At 41.9% G+C, this 25,353-nt stretch overlaps 1 protein-coding gene across 1 annotated transcript in view; it reads left to right on the top strand.

Annotated features, from left to right (window-relative positions):
- The window catches only part of LOC133643504 (neurexophilin-2), a 175,816-nt gene that overhangs the window by 58,929 nt on the left and 91,534 nt on the right, over positions 1-25,353 (top strand). The window lies entirely within an intron of this gene.

A 25,353-nucleotide genomic window follows, 5' to 3' on the forward strand; every position in this document is an offset into this window, starting at 1 on the left:
CCCACTGTAGGTCTAATTTATTTATTTAATATACAGTTATTGTCCAAAAAACAACCCTTTCTATGAAGTTTTCAGCATCTCAATCAAGAATGCAACTATTTTTTTAAGAACTACAGTGTATGATCCATGCACTTTTTGGAGGTTTTCAAACAGCAATAGTTATTAACTATCATTATTGATTCAGTCTGGATTTGCAATGGACTTTTATTTCCTTTCTTACGTTTTGGACGGCAGGCAGTTTGCCGTTGAACAAAACAAATAAAAAACATTTTATATGTGTAAACTTTTTTTATTTATTTTTTTAGCATCCCCTCAATGAAAGTCTCAACCTGAGCTTGTTTTGCACGACTTTTCTACCTGTAGTAATAATAAGGATACACGTGCAACCTTCTTACGATGAATAATTACACACACACACACGCAAGTAGATATATATATATATATATATATATATATATATATATATATATATATATATATATATATATATATATATATATATATATATATATATATATATATATATAAAGGCGTTTGCACATGAAATTAAATATTAATGCGTAGACCGAGTCACCAAATATCATAACTCAAAGCGCGGCAGACAGAGAATACTCAGGGTCAACGCGCCACGAGACCCTGCCACAGATGAGATGAGGAGGAAGAAGAGGGATGAGCTTTTTTTTTTTTTTTTTTTGTCATCCTTTTTTAATATTTCCACCATGACTTGTAATGCATTAATTCAGACATGCAGTGAATTTATTGGACATCCAAGGCTGGCTGAGAGGAAGAAATGCATTCGCTCTGAGTTGACCCCTTTGCTAGGCACTCACAATATGTTCATAAATAAAAAAAAAGCTCCAGCAAAGCCATTGGACATTCCTCTTAGATCCGCTTGCTGCTGTTGTTCTGCAGGAAATGTCCACTAATAATGGTGTCTTGTCGGGCGGGGGGATTAAAATACAAGCATAAGCTTACAAGCTGTTATTTTTGGAATCATCAACATACACTATATTGACAAAAGTATTTGGCCACCCATCCAAAAGATGAGAATCATGTGTCCTAATCACTTGGCCCGGCCACAGGTGTATAAAATCAAGCACTTAGGCATGGAGACTGTTTCTACAAACATTTGTGAACGAATGGGCCGCTCTCAGTGATTTCCAGCGTGGAACTGTCATAGGATGCCACCTGTGCAACTAATCCAGTCGTGAAATGTCCTCGTTCCTAAATATTCCAAAGTCAACTGTCGGCTTTATTATAGGAAAAGTGAAGAGTTTGGGAACAACAGCAACTCAGCCACCAAGTGGTAGGCCACGTAAACTGACAGAGAGGGGTCAGCAGATGCCGAAGCGCATAGTGCAAAGACTTTCTGCACAGTCAGTTGCTACAGAGCTCCAAACTTCATGTGACCTTCCAATTAGCCCACGTACAGTACGCAGAGAGCTTCATGGAATGGGTTTCCATGGCCGACAGCTGCATCTAAGCCATACATCACCAAAACCAATGCAAAGCGTGGGATGCAGTGGTGTAAAGCACGTCGCCACTGGACTCTAGAGCAGTGGAGATGCCTTCTCTGGAGTGATGAATCACGCTTTTCCATCTGGCAATCTGATGGACCAGTCTGGGTTTGGAGGTTGCCAGGAGAACGCTACATTTCGGACTGCATTGTGCCGAGTGTGAAATTTGGTGGAGGAGGAATTATGGTGTGGGGTTGTTTTTCAGGAGTTGAGTTTGGCTCCTTAGTTCCAGTGAAAGGAACTTTGAATGCTCCAGGATACAAAAACATTTTTGACAATTCCATGCTCCCAACCTTGTGGGAACAGTTTGGAGCGGGCCGCTTCCTCTTCCAACATGACTGTGCACCAGTGCACAAAGCAAGGTCCATAAAGACATGGATGACAGAGTCTGGTGTGGATGAACTTGACTGGCCTGCACAGAGTCCTGACCTGAACCCGATAGAACACCTTTGGGATGAATTAGAACGGAGACTGAGAGCCAGGCCTTCTCCACCAACATCAGTGTGTGACCTCACCGATGCGCTTTTGGAAGAATGGTGGAACATTCCTATAAACACACTCCACAACCTTGTGGACAGCCTTCCCAGAAGAGTTGAAGCTGTAATAGCTGCAAAAGGTGGAGCGACGTCATATTGAACCCTATGAGTTAGGAATGGGATGGCACTTCAAGTTCATATGTGAGTCAAGGCAGGTGGACAAATACTTTTGGCAATATAGTGTATTACCTAAGCTGAAGAGGTCATGTGCTACATTTCTGCCAGTGGCTGCTCGGTGTGTGTGTATTAGTGTTGTCGCAATGCCAATAATTTGGTACAAGTACCAAAAGTATTTTGGTACTTTTCGGTACTTTTCTGTATGTTTCTAAATAAAGGGGACCACAAAAAATGTAATTATTGGCTTTATTTTAACAAAACAATCTTAGGGTACATTAAACATATGTTTATTATTGCAATTTAGTCCTTAAATAAAATAATGAACACTCAGACAACTTGTCTTTTAGTAGTAAGTAAACAAACAAAGGCCAATAATTAGTCTGCTGACGTATGCAGTAACATATTGTGTCATTTATCTACCTATTATTTTGTCAACATTATTAAGGACAAGTGGTAGAAAATGAATTATTAATCTACTTGTTCATTTACTGTTAATATCTGCTTATTTTCTGTTTCAACATGTTCTATCTACACTTCTGTTAAAATGTAATAATCACTTATTCTTCTGTTGTTTGATACTCTACATTAGTTTTGGATGATACCACACATTTGGGTATCAATCCGATACCAAGTAGTTACAGGATCATACATTGGTCATATTCAAAGTCCTCATGTGTGCAGGGACATATTTCCTGACTTTATATACATACTATACATTTAAAAAAAAGAAAGAAGACTTTTTGATGTTAAAAAATATCGACGTAATCATAGTAGTATCGACTAGCTATGCTATTGTACGTGGTATCATTACAGTGGATGTTAGGTGTAGATCCACCAATGGCGTTTCTTTATATCGTAGCGTCCCGGTTGTTGCTGCAGGGAATTCTGGGAATTTGTTCTGTAGTGTTTATGTTGTGTTGCGGTGCAAATATTCTTCCAAAATGTGTTTGTCCTTGTTGTTTAGTGTGGTTTCACTTTATGGTGCATGTTTATGACAGTGTTGTTTAGTGTGGTTTCACTTTATGGTACATGTTTATGACAATATTGTTTAGTGTGGTTTCACTTTATGGTACATGTTTATGACAGTGTTGGCATTGTTTATACTGCCCACCTTAGTGTGACATGTATGGCTGTTGTATAAATATGACCTTCATTCGCTCCTGTGAAGTGTGATCAAAGTCAAGATATTTGTGTCATTAGTTCATTATCAAGCACGATTAAGTAGATACACTGAGACCAAGTCCAAGCTCATTTTGTTTTTGAAGCTGCACCAATTTCCTCAGAATTTTTCAACAAACTTGAGGTGTTTTGTCCAGAGGATTGTTTGTGATTTGTACGTTTTCAGATGTGCTTGTTCTATTTTTGGCTAAAGTAAATCAAAGTAATCAACCTGTAGTTGTTTTTATTTTTAAGTTATCATGCCATGATTTTACCATTCCGGTCCACTTGGGAATAGATTTTACTCCATGGGGCCCCTGAGCTAAATTGACTTTCGCAACTGGACTGTTTGGTTTGTCTTCGAAGATGTTTTGCCTCTCATCCGAGTAGACTTCATCAGTTCATGACCAATGACTTAGATTGGTCAGATCTAGTCTTAGACTTAGATTGATCAGATCTAATCTTAGACTTAGATTGGTCACATCTAGCCTTAGACTTAGATTGGTCACATTTAGCCTTAGACTTAGATTGGTCACATCTAGCCTTAGACTTAGATTGGTCACATCTAGTCTTAGACTTAGATTGGTCACATCTAGCCTTAGACTTAGATTGGTCACATCTAGCCTTAGACTTACATTGGTCACATCTAGCCTTAGACTTAGATTGGTCACATCTAGTCTTAGACTTAGATTGGTCACATCTAGTCTTCGACTTAGATTGGTCACATCTAGCCTTAGACTTAGATTGGTCACATCTAGCCTTAGACTTACATTGGTCACATCTAGCCTTAGACTTAGATTGGTCACATCTAGTCTTAGACTTAGATTGGTCACATCTAGTCTAGCGGCTGGTGCCAGAACCACAATTATTTACACTCCAAATATTTAGGGTTATAATTTCATTCAACGTCACCTCCCTGTTCACCTGTATTCCAACCCAGGATTCAGTAGAGACAGTGAGGCATTGTCTAGTAGGTGATCGCACCTAACAGGATGCATCCACACGAAACCCAGAACAGATTTGCCTTTTGCTGGAACTTTGCCTGAACACTACATACTTTTAATACATGGGAACGTTTTACCAATAAAAACATGGTTGTGCTACTATCCGCAATAGTAGCCTTTACATGGAGGACATAGAAAAGAGAGCTCTGAGCTCTTTTAGGGGATCAGCACCAAGTCATTGGTACAAATATGTGGATGACACATGGGTGAACATTAGAGACCAGGAATTGCAAGCCTTCACCGAGCACTATAACTCCGTGGTGGACAAAACATCAAGTTCACACGTGAGGATGTCAAAGACAGTAAGTTGCCTTTTTTGGACTGTGATGTTCACACTGGAGAAAACAGGGACCTCCATGGGTTTACCGAAAACCCACACATACCGATCAATACCTACTTGTTGACTCACACCACCCTAAAACGCAGAGCTGACTATGTTCCTACCAGCCCACAAGCCAGAGAGAAAGAGCATAGGCATTTGAGGGAAGCCCTCAAAACCTGTGGTTACCACAGGTGGTCGTTTTTGAAAAGTGCATCCAGTTCCAGAAATAACAAGAACAGAGTGGATGAGGAGGAAAAAGGTGACAGACGCAAAAATATTGTCATTCCATATGTATCAGGTCTGTCTAAGAAACTCAGAATATTTTTTAATCAACACAACATCCCAGTACACTTCAAACCAGGCAACACCCTGAGACAGAGACTGGTGCATCCTAAAGACCGGACACCCCACACCCATAAAAACAATCTGGTGTATGCTACCCAGTGTAATGTTGAATGCACTGATTCATATATTGGGGAAACACAACAACCACTAAGCCGACACATGGCACATCATAGACGGGCAAACTCTTCAGTCTTTAGGCCAAGACTCAGCTGTCTACCTGCACCTCAGGGAGAAACAGCACCCCCTTGAGAACAAAAATGTACAGATTCTGGACAGGTAGGACGGCTGGTACGAAAGAGGAGTGAGGGAAGCCATCTATTTCAAGGCTGAAAAACCTTCCCTGAACAGAGGAGGTGGTCTGCGACACCACCTGTCTCCCACATACAACACTGTCATTTCAACCATTCCTAAAAGACTGCAATTTAGCTTCCAACAAATAACAGGAGTTGGACTGAATGAAAGGCCAGTGTGAGGGATTCCGACTATTTTGGACTGGTAGTCGTCGATCCACAGCGATCGTTCTGCCACACAATACCTCGATGCTAACGAGGGGAAATTACATTCAACGACCTGTCGTTGGCTTTGACAGAAAAATCGCTTGTTTGCATCAAAACACTAGATTTTCTCACTACAATAGGGAAAAACCATCCTTGCCCAGGCACACCCTCCTGGTTTTTGGAGTATAGATATCTGGGGTTTTGACACCAGCTGCTACACTAGACCTGACCAATCTAAGTCTAAGACTGGATCTGACCAATCTAAGTCTATGAGCATGAACTGATGAAGTCTACTCGTTTGAGAGGCAAAACGTCTTCTAAGACAAACCAAACAGTCCAGGTTGCGATCAATTGAATGCCCTGAGATTACAACGACCTGGAGGAATGAAAACATTCATACACATCATACGAAATACTTTGACTCTTGTTTGATTACTCAATTTAGTATTACAACACAGGAGAGCTACTTGCGGTAGCAGCCACGTCACACAAAGGCAAGGCATTCCTCCATTGTCTCCGCTGCCATTAATGTACCACTGTCCGCACGACCGGCCAAACTGGTGCCGGAGTCCCAGGAACACATTGTGACAGCAATAGGTGGCAAAATGATTGCCTAGATAAATGAATAGACACATATGAATATGAAGCATTTATTGCATTAGCGAAAAATGTATTTTGTTTCCTTGCCTCAATCTGTTTTACATTGTTGAAATCAAATGTTAGCAACACCCGAACGACCACCTCTGTGGGTCGCCAAAATATCCACAGCCTGTATAGAAATGTGTGTACGTGAAGCATGAAGTTGCAGTGAGGTATCACACATTTCCACGCTCAGTCCACTCTGGCTTTAACTCAACATTGTCATGAAAAGTGGGGTACGCCCACCATGATCTACCTCTTCAGTCGGATGTCCAGACTGATTTTCTTACTTTTTTGTTACGCGTGTACAGGAGAAGAAGACGGCACAGACAGGAGGGACGTCGTATTAGCTATATATATATATATATATATATATATATATATATATATATATATATATATATATATATATATATATATACACAAAATATATATAAATAAGAAATAATAATATTAATAAACAAGAGAAATGGAGTGTGACAAATCCAAAAGTGTACGGTGTGTGAATTAACAATTGTGTGTTTCCGGTAGTGTTGAACGAGTTGCGCGGAAGTTCAATTGGGGCGAGGCAGGCTCGTAGGTCCGTGAGCACAGGCAGGAAGTCGGGGGGAATAGCGAGGCATCAAAAGTGTGTGTCCAGGGCGGGAAGTCGAGATCCAAGATGCAAGCCAGGGAACCAGAGGGAACTCGGGGAGACGAGACACACAGCTCGTGACGTGGGAACGAGGGCAGGCTGCAGAGAGGCGACGAGGAAGACACGAGACAAATAAACACGACGGGGGAGAAAACACAGAGAGACAAACGAGTGCATAGAGCTGGATAGGTTTGGCTTACTGTCATCATCATCGGCGGTCACTCGAACGAGTTTGACGATCCTCCTGGTAGGGGGGTATCCCTTTATGGAGGATGCCTGTGCGTAACTCTGTTTTAAGTGGGGAGACTGGTGCACAGACAGTCACCACATGATCCTTGACAGAATCGGATTAGGGTCCAGTGGCATGGAGTCCAAGACGACTGGAGACCCTTTTTCTGCTGCAGCCTTCTTCCGCCATCGCAACCCTTGTGGTTCTTAAATCTACCGTCTTCCGCCTGCTCTGCCGTTGAGGTCTTCACCGTATCCCTGGCTAGGGGGCAGTCAGGTACTAGGCCTTTGCCAAGTGCCACCTGGGGTATCAGTAGTAAAGGGGTTAACCTCCTAGTGCCCCAAGACCCCATAGAGGAGCCTCCACTGCCGGATGCACTTTAACGTCATGCCCAGGACACGTACTGTACCTGACAGGTAGCTACGTTCTGGCACGGGATAGCAGGTTGTGCCGGCTTACGAAGGCAGGGCTTCTCATTAGCGACAGGTGTGTTGATTGCAGATGATTGATTGCAGCTGCTCGCTGCAGCCGGCTGGGCACGCGCCTGGAGGTGCGCCCATAGCACTATATCACTTTTTAACACGATTTTGGAGGAATTCCCTTTGGATCAAATGGTCAAGTGATACTGACCCTACTTCTCGGGCTCACTTAAATATGATGTAGTGATATTTGACTGCTCAGGTGTGTTTTTAAAGCTCCAATTTACATGATCAGTAACTGTTCCAGTGCACATTATCTTATCAGCATCGTCTAATTAGCCACACTTTACTGAGAAGGCAGGACATAGACTGAGAATGTGTCTAATCACTACTACTTTTTTCTGCTTCTATGGTTATCATTACACTTTTTCAATCTGCTAGATCCTTTCTGTGCTGGCATGACAAAGTCCTGCAGGGAGAAAGGGAAAACTGTGAGTTTTCCTCGTTAGATCCCAAATGATATCATGTGGAAGTGTTGTGTACTCAACATAATCCAACACTGAGACAAAACAATCCCAATAAGCAAACACATGCGATGGGAACTCTCTGAAGGCATCATTGCTCCAGCTCATGTTCCACTCTGGTTTATTTATGCTCTCCTGCTAGCCTATTGGAGAGTGGTGAAGAATGCAGACACCTGGCTGGCCCTCACACTCTTTCATCCTGCACCTCTCTCACCTGCCACCTGCCTGTCAAAACCTTCCTAGCCAGCCTCTATCTTGTGTGTCCCACTCACTTCTTCTCAAGGGGCAATACTAGACACAGTAAAGCTGGATATCTTTTAGAGTAGTCAGTGTGCATCTTCTAAATGAAGTCAACTTCAGACATCCTAAAATACTTAACTGGTGTGTGTTAGTCTTCCTGCCTTCATTCCTGCCTTCTGTCCTTTCCTATTCTCTCCTTCCTTCCTTTTCCTTCCTACCTTTTTTCTTTCCTTCCTTACTTATTTCCTTTCTTTCTTTCATATTTCCTTCTTTTCCTCATCTCTACCCTCATTCCTTCCTGTCTTCCTTCCTTCCCTACTAATTACCTTTCATCTTTCTTTCCGTTTTTCATTCATTGCTCCTTCATTCCTTCCTTCTTTATAGATTTCCTACATTCCTTCTTTACTTTCATTGTTCCATTCCTTCTTCGTTTATTGTTTCCCCCTTCCTTACTTTTCTTCCTTCCTTCCTCCCTTTCTTATATAATTCCATAATTCCTTTCCTATTTCTTTCCTTCCTTCCTTCTTTCCGTTTTTCTTCATTTCTTACTCCCTTCCTTCCTTCTTTATCTAATTCCTTCTGTCCTTTCAGATCTTTTTTCCTTTCCCATTTATTTCCTTTCTTCCTTCACTATTTACTTATTTCTCTCCTTCCTTTTTTATTTCATTTTTCCTTCATTGCTTCTTCCTATTCTACTTGTATTTCTTATTGTCCTCCCTTCTTTCCTTCATTATTTCTTTCCTTTATTCCCTCTTTCCTTCATTATTTCTTTCCTTTATTCCTTCCATCCATATTACCTTCCTTTCTTCCCTATTACCTTTCATCTTTCTTTCCATCTTTCATTCATTGCTCCTTCCTTCCTTCCTTCTTTATAGATTTCCTACATTCCTTCCTTACTTTCATCATTCCATTCCTACTTTGTTTATCTTTTCCCCTCCCTTACTTTCCTTCCTTTCTTCCTTTCTTATATCATTCCATACTTCCTTCCCTATTTTTTTCCTTCTTTCCCTCCTTCGTTTCTTTTTTCTTCATTCTTTACTCCCTTCCTTCCTTCTTTATCCAATCCTTTCTGTCCTTTCAGCTTTCCTCCCCTCTTCCATTCAATGCTTCCTTCCTCCTTTCCTCCTTTTATATTGTTTCCTTTCCTATCTCCTTTTTTCCTTCACTATTTACTTATATCTCTCCTTCCTTTTTTATTTAATCTTTCCTTCATTGCTTCTTCTATTCTCCTTTTATTTCTTCTTTTCCTCCCTCCTTCCTTTAATTATTTAATTTATTTTATTCCCTCTTCCCTTCATTATGTATTTCCTGTATTCCTTCCATCCTTATTACCTTCCTTCCTTCCCTATTGCCTTTCATCTTTCTTTCCTTCTTTCATTCATTGCTCCTTCCTTCCTTCCTTGTTTATAGATTTCCTACATTCTTTCCTTACTTTTATCGTTCCATTCCTACTTTGTTTATCTTTTTTCCTCACTTACTTTCCTTCCTTCCTTCCTCCCTTTCTTATTTCATTCCGTACTTCCTTCCCTATTTCTTTCTTTCCTTCTTTCCGTTTTTCTTCATTCCTTACTCCCTTCCTTCCTTCTTTATCTAATTCCTTCTGTCCTTTTAAGCTGCCTTCTTTCTTTCAATGCTTCCTCCTTCCTTTTATCTTTTTTCCTTTCCTATTTCTTTCCTTTCTTCCTTCACTATTTATTTATTTCTCTCCTAACTTTTTTCTTTCATCTTTTCTTCATTGCTTCTTCTATTCTCCTTTTATTTCTTCTTTTCTTCCCTTCTTCCTTCATTATTTATTTCCTTTATTCCTTCCATCCTTATTACCTTCCTTCCTTCCCTATATTACCTTTCATCTTTCTTTCTGTCTTTCATTCATTGCTCCTTCCTTCCTTCCTTCTTTATAGATTTCCTACATTCCTTCCTTACTTTCATCATTCCATTTCTTCTATGTTTATTTTTTCCCCTCCTTTACTTTTCTTCCTTCCTTCCTTTCTTATTTCATCCCATACTTCCTTCCCTATTTTTTTCTTTATTTCCTTTCTTCTATCCTTTTTTTCTTAATTCCTTACTCCCTTCCTTCCTTCTTTATCTCTTCCCTTCTGTCCTTTCAGCTTTCCTCCCTTCTTTCATTCAATGCTTCTTCCTTCCTTTTATCTTTTTTCCTTTCCCATTTCTTTCCTTTCTTCCTTCACTATTTACTTATTTTTCTCCTTCCTTTTTTCTTTAATTTTTCCTTCTTCTATTGTCGTTTTATTTCTTATGTTATTCCTTCCTTCCTTCATTATTTATTTCCTTTATTCCTTCCATCCTTATTACCTTTCATCTTTTGTTCCATCTTCATTCATTGCTCCTTCTTTCCTTCCTTTTTTATAGATTTCCCACATTCTTTGCTTACTTTTATCGTTCCATTCCTATTTTGTTTATCTTTTTTCCTTCCCTTACTTTCCTTCCTTCATTCCTTTCTTATTTCATTCAATACTTCCTTCCCTATTTGTTTCTTTCCTTCCTTCGTTCCTTGTTTCTTCATTCCTTACTCCCTTCCTTCCTTCTTTATCTAATTCATTCTGTCCTTTCAGCTTTCCTCCCTTCTTTCATTCAATGCTTCCTCCTTCCTTTTATTTCCTTTCTTCCTTCACTATTTACTTATTTGTATGCTTCATTTTTCCTTTCATCTTTTTCATTGCTCCTTCTATTCTCCTTTCATTCCCTTCCTCCTTACATATTTCTTCCCTACCTTCTCTTGCTTCCATTCTTTTTTCTTTTCTTCCTTCCTTATTTCCTTCCTTTGCATTTACTTTCAGGTTTCCCGCCTTCTTTCATTATTCCTTATTTCCTTCCCATTTATTTCCGTCCTTATTCCCTATTCATTTTCTTTCTTTTTTCCGTCATTCCTCCCTTTCATCATTCTTTCTTTTCTTCCTTCTTTATTTTCTTTTACAATGTCCCGTACGTGTTGGAATTCATGTTTCCCTCAATGAACCATAGCTCCCTAGTGCTGGCAGCACTCATGCAGCCAGAGACATTGAGCCGTGTATCCTTGCTATGTTGCATACGTGTGCTAAACTTGTGTCTCTGAGTCCATAGTGAGTCATGTCCACTTCCCTCAGTTGTCAGCAGTCATGCCAGCTTTCAACTCTTTAGCCAGTGTGTCCGATTGAAATGTAGACTTGGCAAATGTCAGAAAGGAGGAGAAGGCTTGAATAATTTCAGGGTTGCGGCTCCGTGTCCTCGCTGCTAGCATTTCACGTTCTGATTTGGTGCTTTGCTGGCTCATTTCAACAATGTTCTCCCCGCAAGTATTTGGACAGAATCGTGGCATCTTTGGCACTGGAATGATACAAAAATGTTTGGCATTTTTGTGTTATTTAGAGATGATGCAGTCAGGGGCTGGGAAGTGAGGGATGTGGCCCAAAGGAGGTTAGAGGCACAGCACAACAAAATGAGCGAGAGTGTCCCAAAATATTTTGACTTTTCCACCCCTTATTATTTCTGCATGTATGAGACTGACCTGCATTATTACAATGTGCTCTCAGTATACTTTTAATGTGACAAGGTATTACAAATTAGGCTTTAGTCTGTTACGGTTGGAAGAAGACGGCACAGACAACAGGGACGTCAATTAACTCTGTTTATATATATATATATATATATATATATATATATATATATATATATATATATATATATATATATATATATATATATATATATATATATATTTATATATATATATATATTTATATATATATATATATATTTATATATATATATATATATTTATATATATATATATGTATATAAATATATATATATATATGTATATATATATATATATATATATATATATATATATATATATATATATATATATATATATATATATATATATATATATATATATATATATAAATAAATAAAAAATATTAATAAACAAAACCAAAAGTGTATGGTGTGCGACTATGTGTAGGAATTAACTGCTGAGTGTTACCGGGAGTGTTGAATGAGAGACGGAAGTCCAAGAGGGGCAAGGCTGGCTCGGAGGTCGGTGAGCAGATTTGAGGTCAAGGGGAGGAGAGAGGCGTCAAAGTCTGTGACCAGGCGGAAGGTCGAGACCCAAGAGGCAGCCAGGGAAGCAGAGGGAATACGGGGAGACGACGAGACACACAGCTCGTGACGCAGGAACGGGGGTACGCTGCTGGAAGCCGACAAGGAGGACACGAGACAAATGAATACAGAGAGAGAAAGAGTGCATCGAGCTTGCTAGGTTCGGTTTACTGTACAGGACAGGTCGCTACGTTCTGGCCCCGGATAGCAGGTTGTGCTGGTTTTAAGAAGGCAGGTCTTCTCATCAGCGACAGGTGCGTTGATTGCTGGCGATTGATTGCAGCTGCTTGCTGCAGCCGGACTGGCGCGCGCTCTTGGAGGTGCGTCCAGCGCAGCGCACAGATGAATGTGCACTGGTGTGCGCCCGGGAAGTGACATAGTTCTTCCATCCATCCATCTTCAACCGCTTATCCGGAATCGGGTCGCGGGGACAACAGCTCCAGCAGAGACCCCCAGACTTCCCTCTCCAGAGCAACAGTAGCGACTTCCTCCTGGGGAATCCCGAAGCATTCCCAGGCCAGAGAGGAGATGTAATCCCCCCATCTGGTCCTTGGCCTGCCGCGGGGTCTCCTCCCAGTGGGACGTGCAACGAGGACCTCCCTAGGGAGACGCTCGTGAGGCATCCGCACAAGATGCCCGAACCACCTAAGGCTGGCTCCTTTCCAAGCGAAGGAGCAGCAGCTCTACTCCGAGTCTCTCTCGGGTGACTGAACTTCTCACCCTATCTCTAAGGGAGGTGCCAGCTACCCTCCTGAGGAAACTCATTTCGGCCGCTTGTATCCGCGATCTTATTCTTTCGGTCATGACCCACACTTCATGACCATAGGTGAGAGTAGGAATGTAGATAGCTCGGTAGACCAAGAGCTTTGCCTTCTGGCTCAGCTCTCGTTTCGTCACAACAGTGCGACAGAGAGACCGCAATACTGCCCCAGTTGCTCTGATTCTCCGGCCGATTTCCTTCTCCATCTTTCCCTCACTCGTGAACAAGACCCCGAGATACTTAAACTCCTCCACCTGGGACAGAGTCTCGTCCTCTACCTGGACTGTACAAACCATCGGTTTCCTGCTGAGAACCATGGCCTCAGATTTGGAGATGCTGATCCTCATTCCAGCCGCTGAACACTCAGCTGCGAACCAATCCAGTGAGAGCTGAAGGTCACAAACTGAAGGTGCCATCAGGACCACATCAAGTGCAAACAGCAGTGACGCAACCTTTAGCCCCCCAAGACATATACCCTCTCCGCCATGGCCACGACTCTGCCTAGAAATCCTGTCCATGAAAATCACAAACAGGATAAGTGACAGAGCGCAGCCCTGGCGGAGACCAAACCCCACTGGAAACGGATCCGACTTACATCCAAGCACCCGGACACAACTCTCGCTTTGGTTGTACAGAGATTGGATGGCCCTCAGCAGGGTTCCCCTCACTCCGTACTCCTTCAGTACCTCCCACAAGATCTCCCGGGGGACCCGGTCATACGCCTTCTCCAAATCCACAAAGCACATGTAGACTGGATAGGCATACTCCCAGGCCTTCTCCAGGATTCCCGCAAGAGTAAAGAGCTGGTCAGTTGTTCCACGACCAGGACGGAATCCACATTGCTCCTCTTGTGACATAGTCATCATTATTAAATTAATCAGACATGGAGCAAGATGACTTGAGTTAGTATTTGGCTTTCTCGCCTCGTCTCAACTTTCTTTGTGGAGCCTCTCCCTGCACTAAAACATGGAATTGACAAACTGGTTTCTCAACGCGATGGTTAAGATTTTCTTTCAGGAAGCTGGGGTTTGGTGGAACTGAACTGTCCTGACAGAACATTTGCTGCTGGATGCATAATGGACTTGTTGGTGTCACGATTGGTATAACTGGTGGACCCAAATGCAGAAATGAGAGGCAGAATCAAAGTCCAAGGGTTATTATGGAAAAACCAAGAGGGAAATGAGGAATCTTGTAGTTCTTGGCTTTTGTGGTCCAGGAGAGCAGGTTGAGGCTAGCAGGCTGAGGCAGGCACACTGTAGGTGGAGTACTGAAGGCAGAGGAAAAGAGGGGTAAGTCGAGGAGCAAAACACACAAAAACATCAGAAAGAATGCTAGAATTCAAGGAAAACTGGTTAGAAGCATTACCACGTGTAGAACTGTGAAGGATCTGGCGATGGCACGGATTGAAGTCCAAATATACACTATATTGCCAAAAGAATTTGGCCACCTGCCTTGACTCACATATGAACTTGAAGTGCCATCCCATTCCTAACCCATTGGGTTCAATATGATGTCGGTCCACCTTTTGCAGCTATTACAGCTTCAACTCTTCTGGGAAGGCTGTCCACAAGGTTGCGGAGTGTGTTTATAGAAATGTGCCACCATTATTCCAAAAGTGCATTGGTGAGGTAACTCACTGATGTTGGTCAAGAAGGCCTGGCTCTCAGTCTTCGTTCTAATTCATCCCAAAGGTAATCTATCGGGTTCAGGTCAGGACTCTGTGCAGGCCAGTCAAGTTCATCTACCGCAGACTCTGTCATCCATGTCTTTATGGACCTTGCTTTGTGCACTCGTGCACAGTCATGTTGGAAGAGGAAGGGGCCCGCTCCAAACTGTTCCCACAAGGTTGGGAGCATGGAATTGTCCACAATTTTTTAGTATCTTGGAGAATTCTAAGTTCCTTTCACTGGAACTAAGGGGCCAAGCCCATCTCCTGAAAAACAACCCCACACCAAAATTCATCCTACACCAAATTTCACACTCGGCACAATGCAGTCCGAAATGTAGCGTTCTCCTGGAAACCTCCAAACCCAGACTGGTCCATCAGATTGCCAAATGGAAAAGTGTGATTCATCACTCCAGAGAATGTGTTTCCACCGCTCTGGAGTCCAGTGGCGACGTACTTTACACCACTGCATCGCACGCTTTGCATTGGACTTGGTGATGTATTGCTTAGATGCAGCTGCTCGGTCACGGAAACCTATTCCATTAAGCTCTCTGCGTACTGTAGGTGGGCTAATTGGAAGGTCACATGAAGTTTGGAGCTCTGTAGCAACTGACTGTGCAGAAAGTCTTTGCACTATGCGCTTCAGCATCCACTGACCCCTCTGTCAGTTTACGTGGCCTACCACTTTGTTGCTGAGTTGCTGTTGTTCCCAAACTCTTCCATGTTTTTATAATAAAGCCGACAATTGACTTTGGAATATTTGGGAGTGAGGACATTTCACGAGTGGATTTGTTGCACAGGTGGCATCCTATGACAGTTCCACGCTGGAAATCACTGAGAGCGGCCCATTCTTTCACAAATGTTTGTAGAAACAGTCTCCATGCTTAAGTGCTTTGATCTTATACACCTGTGGCCGGGCCAAGTGATTAGGACACCTGATTTTGATCCTTTGGATGGGTGGCCAAATACTTTTGGCAATATAGTGTATAGAGGCTGCAGGTGATGAGTTGATGGCAGGCAGGTGAGTTGATTAGGGAGCTGGGATCAGCTGTGCCAGGCTGAGGGCTGGAGCCAAGCCGACGCCCAAAACACGGCCACTCTCACAAAGACACACAGAGAGACAAACACAAAGACACACACACAGACTGTGACAGTGGGATATGTATACAAATAAGTTAAAGTACCACTGATTGTCACACACACCACTAGGTGTGGTGAAATTAACCTCTGCATTTGACCCATCCCTTTGTTTCACCCTCTGGGAGGAGAGGGGAGCAGTGAGCAGCAGCGGTGGCCGCGCCCGGGAATCATTTTTGGTGATTTAACCCCCAATTCCAACCCTTGATGCTGAGTGCCAAGCAGGGAGGTAATGGCTCCCATTTTTAATAGTCTTTGGTATGACTCGGCCGGGGTTTGAACTCACTCTAACCACTAGGCCACTAAATATATACATATAGTAGATATACGTGAGCACTATCACAGCAGGAATCCTTGTTGTTTTTGTTTTGAAGACTTTTAAAAACGGCATAATGCCAAGACACTTTGCCTCTCACCGTAAGCTACAAGTGGTGTGTCATATCTACTCGATCATATCTACGGCTGACAGTGTTGTCGCACCGTGTGGATAATATTGTCTCTCCTGACTTTTTAATCTACTTGCTAATTTCCTCCTTTAAGCCGGTTACTCTCTGCTTGAATGTGGTTAGCATGGCTTCTCGTCTCCCTCTGCTGTGTTTCGCTCCGTGTGTCCGCGTTAGTGCCGCGTTTTAGAACCGTCTCAATTTACATTAAACGTACATTTAACGTACATAAATAATCGATATTTGGACGTTTGTCCATTGATTCACAAACTGTTCAAACTGTGCAAATCACTTTACGCCAAAACGACCCATAATAGGGATAGTTTCTTCCCCTCCTCAATGTGGTTAATATAACTCATCTGTCACTGTGAATGTTCACATCATCATCTTCTTTGCTCTTCGCTCTATTGACAACTGCACCATTATCTTATTAGCCTTGCACATATGACTTAATAAGGCACCTGTGTATGTTTTTAAATAATCCTCAATATGTATTGTTTACATTAAACAAAGAAAGCACAGTCTGCCAAGTCCAATTCTTTGTACACTTCATTGCTGAAAGTATTTGGCCTCCCATCCAAATGATCAGAATCAGGTGTCCCAATCACTTGGCCTGGCCACATGGATGACAGAGTCTGGTGTGGATGAACTTGACTGGCCTGCACAGAGTCCTGACCTGAATTAGAACGGAGACTGAGAGCCAGGCCTTCTCGACAACATCAGTGTGTGACCTCAACAATGCGCTTTTGGAAGAATGGTGGGAAATTCCTATAAACACACTCCGCAACCTTGTGGACAGCCTTCCCAGAAGAGTTGAAGCTGTAATAGCTGCAAAAGGTGGACCCACATCATATTGAACATTATGGGTTAGAAATGGAATGGCACTTCAAGTTCATATGTGAGTCAAGGCAGGTGGCCAAATACTTTTGGCAATATAGTGTATTTGTTGGTGTCTAGATCAGATTACTTTTATATACATTGTTTATTTTGCTACAAAACACTTCGGTTTTTGTAGGATTCTGTATTTGTCTGACCGAGGTATGTTAAAAGTGGATAAAGGCATGGAAAAACCAGCATATCATTACCATTTAAAGGCCTACTGAAAGCCACTACTACCGACCACGCAGTCTGATAGTTTATATATCAATGATGAAGTCTTAACATTGCAACACATGCCAATACGGCCGGGTTAGATTAGTAAAGTGCAATTTTAAATTTCCCGCAAAATATTCTGCTGAAAACGTCTCGGTATGACGACGTTTGCGCGTGACGTCACGGATTGTGAGGACATATTGGGACACCATTGTGGCCAGCTATTAAGTCGTCTGTTTTCATCGCAAAATTCCACAGTATTCTGGACATCTGTGTTGGTGAATCTTTTGCAATTTGTTTAATGAACAATGAAGACAGCAAAGAAGAAAGCTGTAGGTGGGATCGGTGTATTAGCAGCTGCAGCAACACAACCAGGAGGACTTTGAGTTGGATAGCAGACGCGCTACCGTGAGTACGCAGCTTTCTTCAAAACATTTGATCGCTTGCCCGTACGTGCGTGCCGCTATGTGCATGTCACGTACGTAACTTTGGGGAAATATATGTTCTGTATGAACTTTGCAGAATTGAACGGTACTTTGGGCTGTGGGATTGAGTGTGTTGTGCGGGTGTTTGATTTGTATTGGTGGGTTATATGGACAGGAGGGGGGAGGTGTTTGTTATGCGCGATTAATTTGTGGCATATTAAATATAAGCCTGGTTGTGTTGTGGCTAATAGAGTATATATATGTCTTGTGTTTATTTACTCTTTTAGTCATTCCCAGCTGAATATCAGGTCCCACCCGCCTCTCACAGCATCTTACCTATCTGAATCGCTTCCACTGCCCTCTAATCCTTCACTTTCACTTTCCTCATCCACAAATCTTTCATCCTCGCTCAAATTAATCGCTCACGCTGCTGGCATCCATGATTGAAAACAATGTGCAGATGTGAGGAGCTCTTCAACCTGTGACGTCACGCTACTTCCGGTACAGGCAATGCTCTTTTTATCAGCGACCAAAAGTTGCAAACTTTATCGTCGATGTTCTCTACTAAATCCTTTCAGCAAAAATATGGCAATATCGCGAAATGATCAAGTATGACACATAGAATGGACCTGCTATCCCCGTTTAAATAAGAAAATCTCATTTCCGTAGGCCTTTAAGCTACAGACACACAAAACAGCCTATTCCCAGGAGGACTTACTAAAATTACTTTGAAAGTCGAAATTCATGCATCAAGGATATATATTGTCCAACACACTTCTGCTGTAATAGCTGCAAAAGGTGGACCGACATCATATTGAACCCTATGGGTTAGGAATGGGATGGCACTTCAAGTCAGGGCCGGCCCGTGGCATAGGCCGTATAGGCAAATGCTAAGGGCGCCGTCCATCAGGGGGCGCCACGCCAGTGCCACAAATGTTGGAGAAAAAAAAAAAGAAAAAAAAGTTGGTACTATTATTTCTAAATACAAAAAATAATCCCACGTTAATTAAAATGCAAAGTAAAGCCTATTTAATAGAAATATTATTTGTTACAACATTACCCCCCCCCCCCCCCCCCCCCCTCATCCCCCCGCACGGTGAGCCCCCTCCCTTCCCGTATCATGACTCTTACCACATCAAAAAATCAACACAAGATGTCAAAACGGCCAAAACTGTCAGGTGCCCAGGGAAGAAAAAAGAGAAAAGAAGAGGAGAAACGAGAAAAAGACAGAGGTAGCAGGTAGGTAACGTTAGCCTACATGAAATTATTTGTCTGTTACAGAAAGTGATAGTAACCTGGCTTTTTAGCATTAAGCTAATGTTACATGATTCGGCAATTGCTAATCAATAAATAGCTAGTTCTGTTTTAACGTCGGGTTAATATTGTGGAGGGGGCTAAATTGTTATGGAAAATAATAATGTAACGTTAGGTAATTACAGTACTCCCACCTTACATTCCTCAGGGACATTTGTATTTGATCTTTTAAGCAGATGTTTTTTGTTTACATTGTTATTGCCTTCTGGTTAGCTAATGTTTGCCCTGCAGGTAATAGTCACTTTTCCACCCCTTTATATATTAGGTATAGTTGTAAGCCTAGTTGTTAAAGTGCACATCATTAATGTTAATTAAGCAATATCACATGAGAGGAAATGCTGTTTTTTAATTTGAGCACTGCTGTGATTCGGTTAACGATAATCATAACATAACATTCTCATATAATATGTTAATTTGCTTTCTTTAAGTAAAAAAAAAGGTCAAAGACAAAGCTATTCGGTTTCTTGTGAGTATATACACTTCACTGCCGATGTGGGGGGGGGGCGCCACCTAAAATCTTGCCTAGGGCGCCATATTGGTTAGGGCAAGGCCTGCTTCAAGTTCATATGTGAGTCAAGGCAGGTGGCCAAATACTTTTGGCAATATAGTGCATGTTAAACATACATGGCCATGCAATAAAGCTGATTGTAATCCATCCTTTCCCTTACGCTTAGTTAATGACAGTGGAAATAAACGTGTGTTTGTATAACACATTAATTGATAATATTATTTCATATTTAACAGTGCAACTTATAAAAAATACAGTGATTATCTTTATAAAGGCAGATTTCTTGCCTGTTTTGGAATATTGAGGTGTTGTGGGCAGAGTTTCTCCACACATTGGGGTTCTCTTTACTCTGTAGATGTCACCCTCCCCTCAGCAAAGCGTCGGAGCGGACCCCTGCTTCCGTGCAGCCAGTGACAGTTCCATATAGTGAGTCACCTGGAGAAAGAGAAGGAAATGAAGGCGCGAGCAAGTGACAGATACAGAAACTGATGGCGGACATTTCACTGCAGTGCAGCAAAAACTGGAGGTTTGGTGTTTGTTTGCGCGTGAATCAGCAATGCATATCCAACATGGAGCAGGAGAGGCAGACCATTTTGAACTGTGTTGTAAATGTAATTTTTGTATGATTTCCAAGGCTTTAACATGTTTTTTATGATAAAACATTCCCTGATCCAATGCATGGCAGACACCTGAGATGATGAATTCCACATTTGATGATGAATTCCTCTTTTACAGCATTTACCTTCTGTAAAAATAAAAGGGCGTCATTTTCTTGTATTATGGGGTAAATCTTCTATTCGCAATATGGCTGTTACGTACGACGGGGGAAGGAGACGACACGACGGCAGGGATCGGTTCAATAGGTTTACTGAACCTGATGATGATGTGTTGGGGTGTGTATGCTACTCTAAGTAAATGGTGCAAGACGATGTGTAGAATTAATAATTCAATGTTACCAGAGTTTGTTGTATGTGCAGGGGCGAGGCGAGAACGCAGTCAGTGGGCAAGCAAGTGGTCGGGGGCTGGAGAGAAGCAACGAGGTCCGTGTCATGTCCGGAATCCAGAGGGAAGTCGAGGCACACAGCTCGATCACGGGAAACAGGGGAAGCACTGCGGGGAACACCAAGGATATAATACACGGGAACAGGGAAGGCACAGAGAGAGAGAGAAAGTACGCAGGAGGGGAGCCAGGGACGGGATGCTTACTACGAGGAGTGAACTACGTTCCGGCACTGGATGTTCGGGTCCGTTGGTCTTTATGTTGTCTGTATTCATTAGTCCCAGGTGCGCGTATTGTAGATTGCCTGCAGTCTTGCAAGCGTGTGGCCACGATGCGTGCAGAGCGAGCAGGGGCGTGTCCCGGCGTGATTCTAGCGGAGGTGCCGGCAGAGCTTGCGGGATTCTGCGTGCGCCCTGACAATGTCTACTGTATTCATTTACACAGTGACAGTGCCAAAGCAAACTCTCTCCTCCTCTGGGTGAAACAAGTATAAGGTGACAATATGGGTGTTATTTCATGTGTACAATGCTCTAATAATGATTTAAAAAAGGTATTTACAAACTACAAAAATATTGGATTTATTCAAGAGGAACTGCACTGTTTTGGAATTGTTCCTATCATTCACAATCCTTATGGACAACAGAACTTTCCTCCAGAAGGTGTTATCGTTGTCCATGTGATGTCAGATGAAACAAAAATCGAGCTGTTTGGCCACAATACCCAGCAATATGTTTGGAGGAGAAAAGGTGAGGTCTTTAATCCCAGGAACACCATCCCTACTGTCAAGCATGGTGGTGGTAGTATTATGCTCTTGGCCTGTTTTGCTGCCAATGAAACTGGTGCTTTACAAAGAGTAAATGGGACAGTAAAAAAGGAGGATTACCTCCAAATTCTTCAGGACAACCTAAAATCATCAGCCCGGAGGTTGGGTCTTGGGCGCAGCTGGACAATGACCCCAAACACACGTCAAAAGTGGTAAAGCAAAGCCTAAATCAGGCTAGAATGAAGGTTTTAGAATGGCCTTTCCAAAGCCCTGACTTAAACGTGTGGACAATGCTAAAGAAACAAGTCCATGTCAGAAAACCAACAAATTTAGCTGAACTGCACCAATTTTGTCATGAGGAGTGGTCAGAAAATTCAACCAGAAATGTGCCAGAAGCTTGTGGATGGCTACCAAAAGCGCCTTATTGCAGTGAAACTTGCCAAGGGACAGGTAAGCAAATATTAACATTGCTGTATGTATACTTTTGACCCAGCAGATTTGCTCACATTTTCAGTAGACCCATAATAAATTCACAAAAGAACCAAACTTAATGAATGTTTTTTGTGACCAACAAGTATGTGCTCCAATCACTCTATCACAAAAAAATAAGAGTTGTAGAAATGATTGGAAACTCAAGACAGACATGACATTATGTTCTTTACAAGTGGATGTAAACTTTTGACCACGACTGTATGTAATGTAGTAACATGCACATTTATAGTGCTAAACAAGAAATACAAACTATGAACATCATTTTTCAAATCACTTACTGTACAGTGTCTGCTCTCACTGAGATGCCGACTGATGGGATGTTCCTATATTCCCGTTTAGATGAAGAATTAATCATAATCCAACCGGATGTAAACAACAACAACAAAAAAGACGGCCAAAAACAAACGTTTTTTTTTATCGTCTTTCATTGACGGGTTTAAGTTGAATGTCAAAGTTGTCAAAATTCTCGGTTTTTGACCACAACCTTCTACTATCCAGGTGAGAGGCATGATAAAAAATAGTTTGCCTCCGTTAGCACGTACAATAACAATATCGCTAATACTTGTTTAATATTACATAAGGATTGTGAATGATAGGCAAAATTACCAAAAAAGGGCAATTCTCATTTAATAATCGCAAAAATGTGTTTACGACTGTAATATCTGGTTTCAATTAACCGTCCACAAAGGGACGGATGCACCTGGACTCTACTGAAACGTCTAGTTGCATCCGTTCATCTTTTGCAGACAATATAAAACTCCTTTCACTCAAAAAATTAGGTTGACCACCCATGCAACTTATGTTTAGTTTTAGTCTTTATTTGAAGGGACAATGCACAGAAGCATTAAGCTCAAGGACAGATATGGTCTGTACCAGATTATAGCTAAATAGTTCATTTCCATCTGCAGTCCCTAAATTAAAGGGACACAAAAATAATGCAATACAATTATAATAGAATCATACTATAGCATGTAATCAAATTAAGGAAAGTCATAAAATGCCCTTTCATTGACACATAATTATTATACATTACAACCACCCCTCCATTACATCATAACATAGACAATACATGCTCTTGTTCACATCTGTCATCATTTGTAAAAACAAGCATGATTTTAACAGACACACCTCACAGTTTACAACAAAATGCGCTCATGCATGAATGTAATACACATTAGGTTGACATGTCAATCGAAGTGCCCACCTTAGTGACCGTGTGAGCAGCTTTGATTGCTCCAAAGCCACTTTTTAACTTCAATTGTGAATGAAGAGACATCTGTTTGACTTTTCAAGTTCGTTGTGAGGTCGTTCCATTCCTTTATCGCTTCATATGAAAAGGCTGATTGTGCAAAATATGTTTTACATCTGGGTACGCTACACTGCCCCCCGGTGGAGGCTCGTGTGTTTCTAGTTGTCGCAGCAGATGTAAACTGGACAAAATGCTTAAGTGGCGCTGGTGCAGTGTTATTTACGACTCGATGGGCCATTCATATTGATGCTAATCTTTGAATGTCAGCAAAATTGAACAGTCTATATTTTTGGAGAACTAAACAGTGATGGTGTGTGCCTTATTTGTTTGTTATTGTTACAAACTACTATAGTAATACAGTCAGGTCAATACAAAACATGTATTTCTTAATATGGGACTATTCTATTTTTCAAAGGAACTTTGGCAACCCTAAAAAAAACTCACACAGCAGATATGACAACAATAATAAGCAATGATAAGCTAATTGACTCCCACACTGCAACTACAATGCATTGTAGCCACGGCGTCTGTGTTAGATGGAGTATCTAAGTGATAGTTTGGGCATTTGGATCAGATTGGAGGGGTTTGTTTCCGATATTTGATCATGTATCCAGTGGTGGGACTAACAAAGTAACGCGTTACTGTAACGCCGTTATTTTCAGTGGTAGCTAGTAATCTAACGCGTTATTTTTTATATTCAGTAACTCAGTTACCGTTACTAGATGATGCGTTACTGCGTTATTTTACGTTATTTTTTATGTAGTATCGGCTAGAAACAGAAGATCTGAGTGTGTTTTATTGGAGCGCTGCGGTGTTGTCCTTCTGTGTCACAAGGAAAAGAAAAGGCGTGCTTTGTGTGGGTGGGGGTGGGGGCCGGGTGGGGGCTCCCAGATCGTAGTTGAGGGGCGCAGGGGAGACGTTCCTCCAGGGCCTATGTACTTCGGGGCTAACAACCTTCACTTTACCCAGAAGTGGGTCTTTACAGCTGAGGGTGAATGACGAGGCCGGCGGTTTGTTGCAACTTTGTGACTTTATTGGACGCAGCCATCCACCAAGCTAGAGCACCTGCACGCACTCACTGTTGCCGCTCGCTCACCTCTCTCGCCCACTCACTCACTCACTGACGTCACTCACCTCACATGCTGTCATATCTCAAAGGGCCACACACACGCACACACATACGCTACTCTCATAACAACTAACAAGACATCATGACGAAGCCAGAAGTCGAGTTTCTTAACATGGAGACATTCTCAATACTTTTCTTTTGTCGAGCACAAAGAAAATAACATTTTAGTTAAATGTAAGTTGTGTCTTTGATCAAAGATCCTATCTACTTAAAGTTAAAGTTAAAGTGCCATTATGTTGCAGCTATTTAAAGGCCTACTGAAACCCACTACTACCGACCACGCAGTCTGATAGTTTATATATCAATGATGAAATCTTAACATTATAACACATGCCAATACGGCCGGGTTAACTTATAAAGTGACATTTTAAATTTGCCGCTAAACTTCCGGTTCGAAACGCCTCTGAGGATGACGTATGCGCGTGACGTAGACCGGCGAACACGGGTATGCCTTCCACATTGAAGCCAATACGAAAAAGCTCTGTTTTCATTTCATAATTCCACAGTATTCTGGACATCTGTGTTCGTGAATCTGTTTCAATCATGTTCATTGCATTATGGAGAAGGAAGCTGAGCAAGCAAAGAAGAAAGTTGTCGGTGCGAAATGGACGTATTTTTCGAACGTAGTCAGCCACAACAGTACACAGCCGGCGCTTCTTTGTTTACATTCCCGAAAGATGCAGTCAAGATGGAAGAACTCGGATAACAGAGACTCTAACCAGGAGGACTTTTGACTTGGATACACAGACGCCTGTAGAGAACTGGGACAACACAGACTCTTACCAGGATTACTTTGATTTGGATGACAAAGACGCAGACGTGCTACTGTGAGTATGCAGCTTTGGCTTCTAAACATTTGATCGCTTGACCGTATGTGCGCAACTTTTTTTTGCGTATGTACGTAACTTTTTTTAAATATATAAGCTTTATGAACCTTGGGTTAGGTGAACGGTCTTTTGGGCTGAGTGATTGTGTGTGTTGATCAGGTGTTTGAATTGTATTGGCGTGTTCTATGGAGCTAGGAGCTAGCATAGGAGCTAGGAGCTAGCATAACACGTACCGTACCGTAGGTGCGCGTCACGTACGTAACTTT

The sequence above is a fragment of the Entelurus aequoreus genome, linkage group LG26, assembly GCF_033978785.1.
Source record: "Entelurus aequoreus isolate RoL-2023_Sb linkage group LG26, RoL_Eaeq_v1.1, whole genome shotgun sequence".
Lineage (NCBI taxonomy): Eukaryota > Metazoa > Chordata > Actinopteri > Syngnathiformes > Syngnathidae > Entelurus > Entelurus aequoreus.